The sequence below is a fragment of the Camelus bactrianus genome, chromosome 2, assembly GCF_048773025.1.
Source record: "Camelus bactrianus isolate YW-2024 breed Bactrian camel chromosome 2, ASM4877302v1, whole genome shotgun sequence".
NCBI classification, from domain to species: Eukaryota; Metazoa; Chordata; class Mammalia; order Artiodactyla; family Camelidae; genus Camelus; species Camelus bactrianus.
Genome location: NC_133540.1, coordinates 76608871 through 76621473, shown reverse-complemented (window position 1 = coordinate 76621473; position 12603 = coordinate 76608871). Strand labels below are relative to the sequence as shown.

Here is a 12603-nt window from a genome sequence, read left to right as displayed (position 1 = left end):
ACTACACTATATTCTCAAAACCTGGGACACTCATTAATGTAACATTTAAATATTTTAGTACTAGTTTATTATGTGCCAGTTTAATTGTGAATCAGATTCTCTACCATATCAAAGTATAAGAAGCTTCTCTAAACATGGTGTAAAGAAATGAACATTTTGTCCATTATTTTTACCAAGCAGCAGAATTTAAATACACAAGTTTTGAAAAGTGTTACTCTTGAGCCAGCCAGACAACAGATGCTGCTGTTATAATGCTTCAGGGTCTTCGGTGAAGGAATATCTAGTTAAACGCAGAGGGCAAGACAGTGAATAGCACCGGGGAACAATGTAGGTCAGGCACCCTGAAGCTAGGTAGTAGGCCAAAACTGAAGGACTGGTGGCCTTTCTAGTCCACGGCCTAAATGAACACCTCAAAGGATTCCAGGAATCTATCATCATGGACTGAGGTCAAACATAAATGCAGTAACCTGCTTGAAGCCTGCAGTCTTATGAGTCAAGAGACCTCATGTCAAAAATAAATGTCTCGTGATATAAATATTATTTATTTTTTCCAGTAGATTCAAAATCTACCTGTTTACCTCTGTCATTATTGGCTATTTGCTTCAATGATTCTCAATTGTCTTTATCAACCTGAAGGTCTGCATGGAGTTAAGGCATTTGGTCTTGCAGAATTCTCACTCATCACTTTCAGCTGGATTTTGTATTATAGTGATCCTGATAAATCTTAGAAACTGAAATTAAAAAAACTATAAAATAACATGTGTGTATAAACATAGAAAGTTACAGAAGGAATCCCTAAGACATCACTTAGTAAAAGTATTTGCAATTAAATAATGTTAAGGAATCTAAAGCAGTTTATCAATCGTTTCAAAGCATTTGCTATCAAAAATATATAGAATAAGCTTACTTAAGGAATCATGTGATATGATGACAATACTCATTAAACTCTAGGTGTGAATCTTAATGAATTGGAAACAGTGGAGGACATATGCATTTGTCATATAGTTCTGTTTGCTGTAAGTACTATTTTGGCATTAAGTCACACTCATGGGAGGTAATGAGAGTGAGAGAGAGAGAAAGAGAAAGCAAGCAAGCGAGCTCTGCCAGAGAGAGAAGAGAGAGAACCAACCATGCAGGTGAAGAAAAAAATATCCTAACACAAACCAAGAGAATTATGACTCTGTTACAATAGTCACAATGATAGTAAAAGAAGTGCTAAGAGGTCAGGTATTACAGATTACAAAGCCACACTCTCCATGGGTTTGAGTTTCTTTGTTAAGGACATTCAGAGTTTTATATCAGTACATAAGAGTTTTATATCAGGGCTTAAGTTAGAAAGTTTTGGAGTTTGACAAACTTTGCTTAAATCTTACTTCTTTCACATACAACTTTGTTTGCTTAGCCAAATTTATTAAACAATTTGAGATTTGGCTTGTTCAGCTGTAAAACCAGAATACTTTTATCTACTTCAAATAATTATTACAAAAATTAAATGAAAAAATATTGGCTGCTCTGAGGACTTTAATATAGTGCTTGGTGTACAATAAATGTTTAATGTTGGTGCTCTTTTTTTCTTTTTCTCTTAATAACAGAACCATACACACGATTCAAGACTCACTTTCACAAGTCCATAGCTGGGACTCTCTTTGTTTTGATTTGGATAATAATCCTACTATGAAGGTGGCAGACCTGTGAATTATCCTTTTGGAATGCTTCTTCTAATGATTTACTTATTATCTCTAGTCATCAGCTGAAACCCCAGTCTCTTTGATGTGAACAGCAGCAGTAAGCCAGTGCTCTCACCATGGAATATTGCTACTTAAATACTTAGCTTATTATTTATAATCTCATATTTGGGTTAATATTATCCTGATAATGTATAGAAATCTTCTGAATTTTTGTCTTTTTCTCGATTTGTTATGATGCTTAAAAGTGATACATGGGCCATGTATATCATTGTGGAAAATACATAAAAATATGTCCTAATTTTTTGCAGTGGAAGAAACTTGAGCCACAGTGATCTGGATGTTCCTCCCAGCTGACCTGAGTGTATTGTGTTCTTATTATTTGAAATTTCAATCTTCATCTAGCTCATGGATTTATTTTGTGTGTATGATTACCATGAAACTTGGTTAATGTCCTGCTGAAATTCTGAAATACTCTATGTATGGGGTCCACTTGATCTGGCATTCTAATGTATGAATCAATAAATGAATTGATATCAGACTAGCATTCTGATATCCAGCCATTACTACTTCCCTTTTGAAATATTTACAGGCTCTTCTTTAAATAATCCATTTGAAGATTTGGCCTAGTTCCAGGTTCACTAGGTTATAAATTTTTCCATTATTTTTGCCCTTTCAAAAATTGAAATATCATTTCCCCCATACTTTTCTTTCACAATTTCCAGCTAGCCATGATTACTCAGAAATTACTACCATTGCCTTTACAATCTCACTACAGCTCTTTGCAGTGACCTGGTAGAATTGTTTCTGTGGTTGGAGATTGAATTCCCTGAAGAACATATAAGTTTTCTTTTACTATCTCCTCAATCATCTTTAGCTTCTGTTCAGATTATACATCTATCTTACTTTTTCTAGGTTGAAGATTCTGCTCTCTGGCAGAGGCAATGGAAGTAAAATTCAGATCTCCTAACTCCCTCTGTCTGCTAAATGTAGTCCAAGCTGTGAAAATATCCTTTCTTTGTTCTTCTCAGGCTAATGTATCTAGCAGCACCTCATCCCCCTCCCTTTCCTACCTTATTTTTATAAGACAAGACATTCTGGGTAGGTATACTTGGCCCTGGGTATACATCAGACCTCCTTTCACAACAGAATCAATCCTTACGTATAACCAAAGGTGTCTGGCATCTAATTTTAATGCTAATGTATACGGAAATGCTTGCTCTCTGATAACTATTGGAGATGTTGGCTATGTCAAAGAAAATCTTATTTGGATTTTCTTAAGTATGTTTTGAATGGATAACTTTGAAAGGACTTGTGCATTTTAACTCTGGTATTTAGAGTTTCCTCAGCAAAACTGTATGACAGAATGTCCAAAAATATTCTAAGAATTCTGAAAGTAAAAATGAATGACCTCTGTCTTAAGTAGTCTTTCCAGGAAAACAGACTGTGAAATGGAGACTTGCATGCCTGTAGTTTACTAGGGGATGTTCTCAGATCAACTCCCACTAAAAAGGGAAGAGACTGGGATGAGGGGAGGTTGTAATGCTCTACAGGAAGCTCTGAATCTGAGATGTCCTTGTTTTAGGCAAAGTGATCTAGATTTCATACCCCTGTATTGACTGGACACAAATGACAACTGCCCATGGGAAGAGGAGAGAGCCTCGAGTGAGGCAGTTTCCTTTGGTGGAAGGCAGTTTTGGGAAAGTGAATGCCTTAGCCCTAAGGATTATCTGGGAGGAATGCCATAGCATCTACTGTAATTCATCCTTTGCACCACTAAGAACCATTTGCTTCATGTAATCAACTGATCCCATTTTTGAAGGGATTCTCCGGAATTCTGATTTTTCCCTATTCCTGGGGAAACTAACAGGAGAAAGGTTAATAGGACAAACTATAAACCACCCACTGTATTTAGTCTTAGGACTGCAACTGATCTCATCTTTTCTCTACTGCTCATTCTTTGTTTAGAAACTCTGATGGTTTTAGGTGACTTACCTAGTGGGGTGATCCAGACCCTCATCCCTAAAAGTTCTCCACCCTCACTCATCACGCCTTTTTCAGGCTGTATCCACTATATTTGTCAATTTATGATAAAATCTGGGCAGGGGAATACCCACAGAAGACACCATGGATCATCTCCATGGCAAACATATTCTTTCTTGGCCCCATGGTATAATAGGAATATATCTTCTCCTGACAATTCTGGTCACAAGGAATCAATTTCACCTCAGACCCTGTATCCAGTTGTCCTTGAAATGTCAGGGTATTATTCTCTGCTCAAGTTCCTTTTAATCTATTCACACTTTATATGGATAAATGATCATAGGTCCCATTGGGGAAGGCATGCAAGGTTATAACCTTGTATGTTTGCTGTAGCCTTGCAGGTCCTTGTTCTTGGGGAATCTGGTCTCTCAGTCAATGGGTTCCAAGCCTGATTGGCTAAGGTCTTCCAACTTTTTTGAGGATTTGCTGTTCTAAGCTCCTGGTATTCAACCTTGATTTCTTACAGAATGAGTAACATCTTTGCTGCCTTTCTATTTTGTGCCTAGGGTTGTTCTGTACTAGTAATCATTTCCATTGCTCTGTGTCTAAGACTACCCTGGCTACCATCTGACACGGCCACTCAGCCAATATTTATGCTCAACAATTTGCCTTTACTTGGGTCCTACTGTTAGGGGACTCAATTCCGTAATAGCATCATCTACTCTCATCCCTGGCCTACAGAGGACAGCCCCTGTTGTGATTACCAATAAAGCTGGTGTGCTCTCCCTAGAGCATTCCTTATTGCTGTAGTAAATGGAGTGTCCTCTGGATTCTCTTACTGATGTTAGTCAGTTTGTGGATTTTCTGACATTATGCTATGTATCTACTCTAGTACATTAGCTTCTGTAAGCCAACGATCTCTTCTTTTACTCTCCGTCAAGGCAGTTCTGGCATTTCTGCTTTACACAGGGTAGGTCATCAATCACTGCTGCTTTCAAGAGCCACCCTAGATTTGCATTAGCACAGTTTCCTGGGACCCTATCAGGGCATTAAATCCCATATTGTGGGAGAGTCCTCCCATATTGATAAGGTATCACTTATCCAGTTTTATATACCACTTTCCTTGATCCAGCACACTTAGGGTCAGTTCTCAAGCATATTCCCTCTACTCTGCTGGTACCTGTTAAAGAGTTTCTTTTAGGTTATAATCACTTTTCTTTCTTAACATATCTGACATTTTCCTGACCAAATTATATTGCCACTTAATTCTAGTGGTGACTTATTGGTCAAATGGCCAGGATAAAAGATGAGGCTAGAGCCTGAGGGGAGTGGCATATTGTCTGTTAAGGCAGTGGCCTCTGAATCAACTTAATGGAAGGAGGGAATGCTAGTTTAAGCGAGAGAAGTGGGTCACGTCTGTAAGCCTAGAGGGTTCAGAAGAACCCGGACTTTCAAAAACTTTGAGTGCAGTAATCCTGAGGCTCCTATCCCAAAACTGATGGTCTCCCTACTTCCTAGTCAGACTCATTTGATTAGCTTTACTACCCTTCTAAGAAAATCTGGGGCAAGATCTTCCATTTTCTCTGTTCTCTGGTTGCAGGATTGTAGTCCCTTTAATAAGCTCCCAAGGGGACCATGTCACCCTCATATTTTACCTTGTGTTGGTGAGTGATCACCTTTTATTGTCCTCCAAAGTATACATATATATATAGTATATATCCCTCCAATATAATCACCAATTTCCACAGTTATTATGAGTAACTTTTTCCCCCAAGTCTCACAAACACCTTAGATATTCTATCCGCCAGTGCATTCCTTTATAGGTGTAGCATACCAATTCGTCCCCCGTGAGAGCGTCCACAGTTTCAACACACCTGCAAGCCAAAGGCCGTCAGTGCTCCTCTGACCAGTGAGCTGGTCTTCATTGCTAGCTGACTGACTGGAAATCCAGGTTCCAAAAGCCAGTTTAGAATCTGCTTCCTAAGGTAACTCCTGGCACCAATGTAGGTCAGATTCCCTAGAAATCAGAAACAAGAAGTAGCTGGATTATTGCAGTGTACTCCCAGAAACAACACTTGTGAGAGATTGAGAGAGGCGAGATTGAAATGAGAGAATTTGAACTTTGATACAAAGGAAACAAGCTTCAGCGAATTCCCCTGGGAGCACTGAAGTTGGTATCTTTTTTTTTTTTTTTTTACAATGATGTTCTGCATTCAATAGTCAGAGGCAAGTTGCCCTCAAGATAAGGCATATCCTTGGAGGAGGCAGCTCTGCTGGCCAGGGAAATTCATAGCTGTGAGCTGTTAGCCTGCAGCTCTCCCAGAAGCTGAGGGAATCAATGTCTCAATCTGAAGGGGTCGTCTGGGCAGTGCAGTACAGCATCTGCTGTCTGATCTCTTGCAGCTTTACAATACAGCAGAATAAAACTTATTTCCATGGGGGAAAAATATAACATAATAAGGCAATATAGTGAAATGTTGTAGTACTTCCAGTCCATATGGTAGTAGTATACTGAATAAAACATTTATAATTCTCAAATAATATACCTACAAAAATTTTAATTTGTTGATTAAAGATTTCCTCTTTTCCATTCATCTGGTTTTTAAAGAATATTGAAGTAATATCAATTATCATGCTTTCAGCTGCCGGTAATAGAGTATCCAGAAAGTGACTTAAATAATGTAGATGTCACTTAGCAGTGAAGTGTAAGCAAGCATTTTAGAGGGTTCATTCAGAAACTCAGCATATCATCAGGAAGCTAGGGCCTTCTGTATTTTCACCCTGTTCTTGGTGACACTGCAAGCATTGCACCCTAACGAAAGTGAGTCACACAAGCGGAGATGAAGTGGGTGCGGGAAAATGCTTGCCCTTCTCTCCATTTATGTTACAGATAAAAAAATTCCTAAGTTCCTTATGCTCATTGCCCAGAAATTTTTCACTTGATTACTCCTAGAATGTCAAAGAAGGGTGAGATTACAACAGTTGGCTTAAACAAACTGATTAACTGCTTGGAACAGGGCACACTGTTTCCCAGACCAACTAAATCAGCAACTATAAGGAAGTGAAAAGGGGAAATGGTTGTTGGATAGGCAACTGATTTTTTTTTTTTTTTTTTTTTTTGGTTTGTTTCACCATAGTTACTGTAGGGGAATCAAGCTGATGTGTAAATCAGGATGTGGAGGATGAGATGTTCACATTTAAGGAATGATAGAAGAGTGAGCGTGATTGTATTAAACAACATTTTATTAACTCGCACAGGAACAATTTTTTAAAATGCTGTAGAAAACATTGCTTCGGGAGAATCTGAGTAAACCTAGTGTCTTGGTAATCATACGACATATTATTTATTATTTTGCATCAATATACTCCTAGTTTCTCATCATTTCAGTGTATGGCAGGTAAATCAGTATGTCAACTAAAAAGGATGACAAGCAAATGTTCACTTCGATACTCTTTTTCTCCTTAAGTATTCAAAACATACTGTTATTTCAGGAAGACGATGGAGTCTATAGTTCCTTACTGAGAGCACACTTTTTTGTTTTTCTCTGTCCTACAACACCCACACACACAGACACTGGGCTGCTACCCTTTGATAGGTATAGTCTTCAGCTAGGGCATGTACAGTTTAAAAGAATTACTTTCAAATTTATTTATGAATGCCTGAATCTGATGTCTGCTTCTTTAACTTTTCTCTCACCCTCTTCTTATGGCTATCTGACACAACTCAGTTTGGCTTTCTGCCAGTCAAATTACATAAGCCTGGAGCATTTTGGCCTCTGTCCTCTAACAACTCTCTGCTCTTTTAACATTGTTCCCCATTCTTACTTCTTTGCCTTTGGTTATCTGCTTTGGTAACTAAAGCAACACTCACTTGAGTGTGACTGCAGGTTTCTCACCCGTGGCTCCTTCTCAGTTCAGCTTGCCAACTGAGCAGTCTAGAGGTTCAAGTTCAGCATCTTTTACTCTAAGATTTTAAAGGCTTTTTCCCCCTACATTTAAACTTTTTAACAAATAATCTAAATTTTTAAACATTAAACAAATATTCAGAAAAAAATTTGTTTTTCCATAAGAACATCTCTCCAAAAGAGAAATCTACATACATTTAAACTTCAGTCTATATGTTTTTAAATAAAAAGTGATTGTTATTTAATATGTAAAATTTTTTCTCCTTCCATGGTAACATTTTAAGAAAATACTCTACAATGTTATATTTTTTGAAGGGATTGGTTAATGATTAATTTTCATCTCACAATATTAAGATTTAAATGTCCATATGGGTATATCATATATAATCTGAATAGTGGTTAATATAAAGTTTTTAAAATTTTAAATATTGCCATATTTTAATTCATACACTACTTTATTCATTACCCATCCATGAGTTAAATATTGGGAACACAAAAAAGAAATGTAATATTAAGTGCAAATTAGTGTGGAAGTTTCTGTAGTGAAGAATCATGTATCAATCTGCATTCCACTCAAGTAGACTTCCACCAATTTAATTTTATGAAATAATCAATTATTTCCACAAAGATAGGATATAGTTGCAATAGCTGTAGCAATTTACTCTTGCAAAGCATTATGATTATTTTCATTAAAACAAATTGATTCTGTATTGCTTTTTTCTGAAGATCAATGTGAATCATTGAAGATTTATAGGCAAGAGTAACATAATCAGCTAAGCTATTCCTGTGGTATGGCAGAGCAGAGGAGTGGCAGGCTAAGGAGAACAAGGAACAACATTACTCCAGCAATGGCCAGATAATGAACAGCCTTGGTGCCTGAGAGGTGCCTAAGATGGCCTTAAATTGCACAGTTTCAGAGGAAGACTAGCAAGTTGAGGGAGTCCAGCCGTCAATATAGGTATACCGCAGTGACTTGGGGCACGGATAAATGGAGCTGATGCGCAGTACAGGCACTGGAGTCAGATGACTCAGGTTTGTGCCCAGCTCTCCACTAACCTGATCTGTGACCTAAGAGGGTATCATTCTCTAAGCCTCTGTTTGCTCATCTACAAAATAAAAAGAACTGGAGTAGGCACCCCGTTAGCCATCACTCATAAAGTGATGAAGATTAAATTAGATTAAACCAGGGATCCTTATAATGACATTGGGAAGAAACTTCATCATTATTGTTTTAAAGATTCACTTATTTCATGCCTTGCATCCTGTTCCATGAAGTGAAATTTTTTACCGAAACAAATGTGATCGAAGTTTTTCATGTCTTTTGTATGCTTCCTTGTATTTCTGTTCTGCTTTCTCCTCCTTTATCTAGAAAAACATCTTTCCTTAAGTTGTAAATTTTGCATATAAAAACTGATATATTCTGATACATTAATACCAATTCTGGAAATCTGACCTGTAATCTTGAAAGGATAGATATACACGTGGAACAATTATGACATGCTTTACAGTTACTTTGAAACTGTTCAATATTGTTACTGCATTAGCTAGTTCAACTTTATTTTTACAAATTATTAGTTTCCTTAATTTTCAAGCTTGTTTCAGTCATAGTTCTCAGCATCTGATAATTTGATTTTATTTACTTAAATATATTTAATTCATAATTAATATCTATGATTCTTTGTTTTCAAATGTAGCTTATCAAGTTCTCCTTGAAATACTGTTTTAATGTACTTCACAAAAAACATTATTTTAATGATTTCTCAGACCATCGTAATAGATAAAACCTTGTGTATTCTTTCTTTTTAGTCTCTAGCATCCCTATTTGATTCTTAGCATTTCCATCTCTCTGCTTATTTTACCCATTTATTCTTGCATGTTATCTACTTTCTCCATTAGAGACCTTAGCACACTAATGATAGTTGTTTTAAATTCATGGTCTGATAATTTAAAAATAACTGCCATATCCCAGTTTGATTCTAATGCTTGCATCATCTCTTCAAATTTTGATTTTTGCCTTTTAGTGTGCCTTGTGATTTTTCTGTTGAAAGCCAGACACGATATACTCAGTAAAATAAACTTGGTAAATAGCCCTTTAGTAATGTGCTGTTCTGGTATGGGGGAAGGGAAACACTATACATTCCTATGCTTACATCTCAGTCTTTTAGTGAGCCCCTGCCACTGGGCTGTGAATTTCACAAGTGCTTTCAGTTTAGTCTCCCCTCTTTGTGCCTCCCTCCCCACCATCATTTGGTGGGACAGGATTGCTAGAGAGGACTGGAGTTCCATATTTCTTTTCCTCTATGTTTAGTTAGGCTTAGATAGAATTCCAATATGTGAAGTTCTGGCAAAATAGCTTCTCTTGAGGGCAGGTCTTGTTAGAAGAACAGCATGCCCTGGTGCCTTTCCAAATGGCTACTTTTCCTCACCTACTGCTGGAATCACAAGGGAAATTTTTCTCCAGTCTTCACCAAGAGAAGCTGGTAGAGATTCTAGAGATGGAACTCACAAAAGTGTGGAGCTCCCCTTATGACTAGTACCCCCTGGAGGTTTTAACTTTTAGAATTGTCTACATTGAGCCTCCAGCAATTTGTCAGTTACAATTTAGATTTTCCTGCCCTGGTACTGGGTTATCCCAGATGTTTATGCTTGTGGGTTTCTTCTCTGGTAGGTTGTATTTCTCTGTATTCACCTATCTGCCTCTCCAATTTGGGGGGGTGGGAGGGGTGGACAGGACAGTAGTCTACCCTGTAACCTAACTTCTCAGGTGGATCTAAGAAGTGTTGATTTTTAAGGTTTATTTTTTTTACTACATTACATTACATTCATTACATTCTCATTACATTCTGGACAGGAAATGGAAGTCTGTTATTTTCTTTATAGATCAGTTATGATGACTCATTTGGAGCTATAGCATGAATGGAGTTAAGGTAATAAGGAAAAACTAAAGTTAGTCTAACTGAAAAACATAAACCTGAAAGGTATCTGCTGGATGATGATATAGAAGACAAGATGGTGAAGATCCAGGGAATGTTTAAAGTAAAAAGATTACATTCCTGACAAAAACTCTTAACAAATTAGATATAGAATAAATCTACCTCAACATATTAAAGTCCATATATGACAAGTGCACAACTGACATCATACTCAACAGTGAAAGGTCGAAAACTTTTCCTGTAAGATCAGGAACAAGACAGGGGTGCCCACTCTAACTACTCCTGTTCAACATAGTACTAGCAGTCCTAGACAGTCCCAGACAATTACTCAAGAAAAAGAAATAAAGGACATCAAAACTAGTAAGGAAGAAGTAAAATTGTTTCTATTTGCAGATGATGTGATTCTATATATAGAAAATCCTAAAGATTCCACAAAAACCTGCTAAATCTAGTCAAACTCAGTAAACTTGCAGAATACAAAAGTACCATAAAAAATCAGTAGCTTTTCTATACACTAATAATGAACTATATGAAAAATAAATAGAGAAAATCCCATTCACAATAGCATCAAAAACCATAAAATACTTAGGAATACATTTAACCAAGGAAATGAAAGACTTTTATACTGAAAACTATAAAACACTGCTGAAAGAAATTGAAGAGATACAAATAAATGAAAAGCTATTCATAGATTGGAAGAACGTTGTTAAAATCTCCATACTACCCAAAGATATTTATAGATTGAAAGGAACCCCTATTAAGATTCCAATAGTTTTTTTTTAAAGAAACATGAAAAACAACTCTAAAATTTCTATGGGCCCAGAAAAGATCTTGAATAACCAAAGCAATCCTGAGTAAGGACAAAGCAGGAAATGTCAATAATTCTATAGTAATCAAAACTGTATGGTACTGGCAAAAAACAGACACATAGACTAATGGAATGGAATCAAGAGCTCAGACATAAAACCATGCATGTATGTTCAACTAATATTTTACATGGGAACCAAGAATACTCATTGCAGAAAATGTAGTGACTTCAGTATATGGTGCTGGGAAAATTGGATATTCATATCTAAAAGAATGAAGCTAGACCCTTAACTTGTACCACTCATAAAAGTAATTTAAAATGGATTATTAAACACTTAAATGTAACCATAAAACTAAATAAAAGAAAAATATAAGGCATTATACTGTACATCTTAAAACTTATACCCTGCTATATGTTATTTATATCTAAATAAAACTGAAAAAAAAGTAAAAGGATTAGAAGGAATATGAGGACACTTCAGGCATGACACTTATTATGTTGTTTACATACATGATTTGTGTGTGTGTGTGTGTTTATATACTGGATCAGAATATAAAATATACTTTTTATAGATTGTGATTAAGAAGTTTGAAGTTACTAGAATAAGTTATATATTAAAATTTTTCTATTTAATTAACTTCCAGGTCAGAAATAATTTAAAGACATTTTTATTACAAAGTAACAGAATAATATATCCAAAAGGAACTTCACATGATCAACTTGTCCCTACTCAACTCTTTTGAAAAAGTTTAAAATATGTTAACTAAAATTGTTTTGAAAGTCTAAATACGTTTTGCCTATATTTTCTTTTAAGAGGTTTATAGTGTCTTGCCTTAAACTCTCAGCAATGTTCTCCTAGGGCAATCTAACCAAGCAATAAAAATAAAAGGAAAAATAAACAAATGGGCCTAATTAAACTTATAAGCTTTTGCACAGCAAAGAAAACCATAAGCAAAATGACAACCTACAGAATGGGAGAAAATATTTGCAAATGATGCAACTGACAAGGGCTTAATCTCCAGAATATATAAACAGCTCACACAACTTAATAAAAAAAAAAAAAGCAAACAACCAATCCAAAAATGGGCAGAAGAACTAAACAAGCAACTCTCCAGTGAAGACATACAAATGGCCAATAGGCGCATGAAAAAATGCTCAATATCGCTAATTTTCAGAGAAATGCAAGTCAAAACTACAATGAGATATCATTTCACAACAGTCAGAATGGCCATCATTCAAAAGTCCACAAACAATCAGTGCTGGAGAGGGTGTGGAGAAAAGGGAACCCT

At 36.2% G+C, this 12603-nt stretch overlaps 1 long non-coding RNA gene across 1 annotated transcript in view; it reads right to left on the bottom strand.

The window, feature by feature from the left end:
- LOC141579383 (uncharacterized) overlaps positions 1-12603 on the bottom strand; it is a 123259-nt gene that overhangs the window by 7792 nt on the left and 102864 nt on the right. The window contains exon 2 of the long non-coding RNA XR_012510600.1: positions 5543-5685. This is a non-coding gene — a long non-coding RNA (uncharacterized LOC141579383). The remainder of the gene's footprint in view (positions 1-5542; positions 5686-12603) is intronic.